Source organism: Harmonia axyridis, chromosome X (assembly GCF_914767665.1).
Source record: "Harmonia axyridis chromosome X, icHarAxyr1.1, whole genome shotgun sequence".
Taxonomy (NCBI): Eukaryota; Metazoa; Arthropoda; class Insecta; order Coleoptera; family Coccinellidae; genus Harmonia; species Harmonia axyridis.
This window is the reverse complement of record NC_059508.1, coordinates 32,207,190-32,212,189: the sequence shown is the minus strand read 5'-3', so window position 1 is coordinate 32,212,189 and position 5,000 is coordinate 32,207,190. Positions and strand designations below refer to the sequence as shown.

At 40.0% G+C, this 5,000-nt stretch overlaps 1 non-coding gene across 1 annotated transcript; it reads right to left on the bottom strand.

Moving 5' to 3' along the window:
• Positions 1-2,875: 2,875 nt before the first annotated feature.
• LOC123687332 lies at positions 2,876-2,994 on the bottom strand. The gene has a single exon (XR_006749064.1). It is a non-coding gene; the product is annotated as a 5S ribosomal RNA (ribosomal RNA).
• Positions 2,995-5,000: the final 2,006 nt, after the last annotated feature.

Genomic DNA, 5,000 nt, shown 5'->3' with positions numbered 1-5,000 from the left:
ACCGATGCATGACGTAAACAAGATCACACCGATGCAGCACGTTAACATTAAAGCCCGCCTAATCCGATCGATGGAGGCCGTCTCGAGTGTCCAACTTGCTCACAAGAGCCGAGAAACAAACCGATGCATCACGTAGACAAGATCGTACCGAATGTTAACACAATCCAGAAGGAAATAATCTTAGATGAATATCGATTCTGATTATTGATTTTTCTTTCGCGATATTGATAGAAGACATCTGAATGAATTTCGAATTAATTCCGAAATCAAAAAAATATTTTCAATAAATTTTTTTTTCTAGAGTACCTCGGTCTTTTCTATTTTTTTCCAAGTTTCGTACGTCAATCAACATACATCCCAGAAAAAATCATCTCTCTAACTATCCTGGTTCAAAAGTTGTATCGGAACATTTCACGTCGAAAAAGAACATAGGCGAAAAAGGACGTGAACATTATTCCTTATAAAAACCAAACCCGACCATGGATTTTGATTCTGATTGTTGATTATCGCTATTAGAACACATTAGGAGGCAACCAAATCAAATTTGAGAAAATTCCACGATCAGAAAATTTTTTTCGAAAAAAAAAAAAAAATTCGAGAACACCTCGGTCATGGCAAGTTATTTCCCACAATCCATTCCCCAATCAACGTACATCCCAGAAAAAATCATCTCTCTAACTATCCTGGTTCAAAAGTTGTATCGGAACATTTTCACGTCGAAAATATATCTCTAAGTCCAGACCGATGCACCACGTAATCTCGGGCAGACCGATGCACAACGTAAATGACGATCGGGACCGGGGCGATCGGTCGTATCTGACACCGCCGGCTCGGTTCTAACATCGTCAATGAGTCGGGGTTGAAAAAAAGGACGTGAACATTATTCCTTATAAAAACCAAACCCGACCATGGATTTTGATTCTGATTGTTGATTATCGCTATTAGAACACATTAGGAGGCAACCAAATCAAATTTGAGAAAATTCCACGATCAGAAAATTTTTTTCGAAAAAAAAAAAAAAATTCGAGGACACCTCGGTCATGGCAAGTTATTTTCCACAATCCATTCCCCAATCGACGTACATCACAGAAAAAATCATCTCTCTAACTATCCTGGTTCAAAAGTTGTATCGGAACATTTTCACGTCGAAAATATATCTCTAAGTCCAGACCGATGCACCACGTAATCTCGGGCAGACCGATGCACAACGTAAATGACGATCGGGACCGGGGCGATCGGTCGTATCTGACACCGCCGGCTCGGTTCTAACATCGTCAATGAGTCGGGGTTGAAAAAAAGGACGTGAACATTTTTCCTTATAAAAATCAAACCCGATCATGGATTTTGATTCTGATTGTTGATTATCGCTATTAGAACATATAAGGAGGCAACCAAATCAAATTTGAGAAAATTCCACGATCAGAAAATTTTTTTCGAAAAAAAAAAAAAATCGTAATCACCTCGGTCATGGCGAGTTATTTTCCGTATTTCATTCCACAATCAACGTACAACATAGAAGAAATCATCTCTCTAACTATCCTGGTTCAAAAGTTGTATCGGAACATTTCACGTCGTAATATCTCGCCAAGTCCAGACCTCGGCGATAGGTAGTATCTGACACCGTCCGCTCGGGACTGACATCGACTTGGACTCGGGCTGATGATGGGGAGGCGTTTAAGGACGTGAACATTTTTCCTTATAAAAATTAAAGTCGACAATGAATATTGATTCTGATTACTGATTTACGCTTTAAAAACACATTAGAAGGCAACCAAATCGAATTTGAGGAAATTCCACGATCAGAAAATTTTTTTCGAAAAAAAAAAAAATCCGAAAAATATTTTTCGATTCCTATTACTGATTTACTCTTTTAGAACACATTAGGAGGCAACCAAATCAAATTTGAGAAAATTCCACAATCAGAAAATTTTTTTCGAAAAAAAAAAAAATTCGAGGACACCTCGGTCATGGCAAGTTATTTTCCACAATCCATTCCCCAATCGACGTACATCACAGAAAAAATCATCTCTCTAACTATCCTGGTTCAAAAGTTGTATCGGAACATTTTCACGTCGAAAATATATCTCTAAGTCCAGACCGATGCACAACGTAAACTAGGGCTGAACCGATGCACCACGTAATATCGGGCAGACCGATGCAGAACGTAAACTCGATCATACCGATGCTTCACGTAATCTCGATCTTACCGATGCACCACGTAAACAAGGGCAGACCGATGCAGAACGTAAAGTAGATCTTACCGATGCACCCCGTAATCTCGATCTTACCGATGCACCACGTAATCTCCATCTTACCGATGCACCACGTGAACTGGATCTTACCGATGCAGAACGTGAATTGGATCTTACCGATGCACCACGTAAACTCGATCTTACCGATGCACCACGTAATCTCAATCTTACCGATGCACCACGTGAACTGGATCTTACCGATGCAGAACGTGAATTGGATCTTACCGATGCACCACGTAAACTCGATCTTACCGATGCACCACGTAATCTCAATCTTACCGATGCACCACGTGAACTGGATCTTACCGATGCAGAACGTGAATTGGATCTTACCGATGCACCACGTAAACTCGATCTTACCGATGCACCACGTAATCTCAATCTCACCGATGCACCACGTGAACTGGATCTTACCGATGCAGAACGTGAATTGGATCTTACCGATGCACCACGTAAACTCGATCTTACCGATGCACCACGTAATCTCGATCTTACCGATGCACCACGTAATCTCAATCTTACCGATGCATCACGTAATCTCGATCTTACCGATGCAGAACGTAAACTCGATCATACCGATGCACCACGTTATCTCGGCAGACCGATGCAGAACGTAAAAAAAAAGCTTACAGCACGCGGTGTTCCCAAGCGGTCACCCATCCAAGTACTAACCGCGCCCGACGCTGCTTGGCTTCAGTGTTCTGACGAGAACTGGCAATTTCAGCGTGGTATGGCCGTAAACAACATATATTGCGATATTTTCTATGATATCTCACTTTTTGGGAGCGGAAAGGACGTGAACGTTTTTCCTCATAAAAAATGAAATAACTTTTGGATATTAATTCTGATTGTTGATTTAAGCTTTAAGAACACATTAGGACATATCTCAATGAAATTTGAGGGATTTCCGAAATCGAAAAATATTTTTCGAAAAAAAAAAAAAATCCCAGAAGACCTCGGTCATCTCAAGTTTATTTCCATATTCTATTACACAATCAACGTACATCACAAAAGGAACCATCTCTCTAACTATCACAGTTAAATTTTTGTATCGGAACATTTCACGTCGGAATATCTCGCTAAGTCCAGACCGGGGAGATCGGTCGCATCTGACACCGTCCGCTCCGGTCTAACATCGTCTTGGAGTCGGGGTAACGATGGAGAGGCGTTTAAGGACGTGAACATTTTTCCTTATAAAAATTAAAGTCGACAATGAATATTGATTCTGATTACTGATTTACTCTTTTAGAACACATTAGAAGGCAACGCAATCAGATTTGAGGAAATTTCAAGATCAGAAAATTTTTTTCGAAAAAAAAAAAAATTCAAGAACACCTGGGTCATGGCAAGTTATTTCCCACAATCCATTCCACAATCAACGTACAACATAGAAGAAATCATCTCTCTAACTATCCTGGTTCAAAAGTTGTATCGGAACATTTCACGTCGAAATACCTCGCCAAGTCCAGACCGGGGCGATAGGTAGTATCTGACACCGTCCGCTCGGGACTGACATCGACTTGGACTCGGGCTAATGATGGGGAGGCGTTTAAGGACGTGAACATTTTTCCTTATAAAAATTAAAGTCGACAATGAATATTGATTCTGATTACTGATTTACGCTTTAAAAACACATTAGAAGGCAACCAAATCAAATTTGAGGAAATTCCAAAATCAGAAAATTTTTTTTCAAAAAAAAAAAAATCCGAAAAATATTTTTCGATTCTGATTACTGATTTACTCTTTTAGAACACATTAGAAGGCAACGAAATCAAATTTGAGTAAAATCCAAAATCAGAAAATATTTTTCGAAAAAAAAAAAAAATTCGAGAACACCTCGGTCATGGCAAGTTATTTTCCACAATCCATTCCCCAATCAACGTACATCCCAGAAAAAATCATCTCTCTAACTATCCTGGTTCAAAAGTTGTATCGGAACATTTTCACGTCGAAAATATATCTCTAAGTCCAGACCGATGCAGAACGTAAACTCGATCATACCGATGCTTCACGTAATCTCGATCTTACCGATGCACAACGTAAACTAGATCACACCGATGCAGAACGTAAACTCGATCTCACCGATGCACCACGTGAACTGGATCTTACCGATGCAGAACGTGAATTGGATCTTACCGATGCACCACGTAAACTCGATCTTACCGATGCACCACGTAATCTCGATCTTACCGATGCACCACGTGAACTGGATCTTACCGATGCAGAACGTGAACTCGATCTTACCGATGCACCACGTAAACTAGGGCTGACCGATGCATCACGTAAACGACGATCGAGAGGCGCGAAAGGACGTGAACGTTTTTCATTATAAAAATTGAAATAAATGATAAATAATGATTCTGATTGTTGATTATCGTTTTTAATATGCATTAGTAGGCAACCAAATGAAATTTGAGGAAATTCCGATAACAGAAAATTTTTTCGAAAAAAAAAAAAATTCATGAAATCCTCGGTCATCGCAAAATATTTACCATATTCTGTTCGATAATCAACGTATATTTAAGAAGGAATCATATCTGTATCTATCTTGGTTCAAATTTTGTATCGGAACATTTTGACCAAAGTCCGAGCTTCGGCCGAAACAGACACCGCTGACCTGGCCTATCGATCGACCGAGAGTCGGGGATAGAGCGTAAGTGTTGTCTGGAGGGGAACCCTGTGCTCTCCTGACATATATAGGGAAGGTGGTCGCGTTGGGCGATGCAGAACGTTTGGATCGGGAATTAT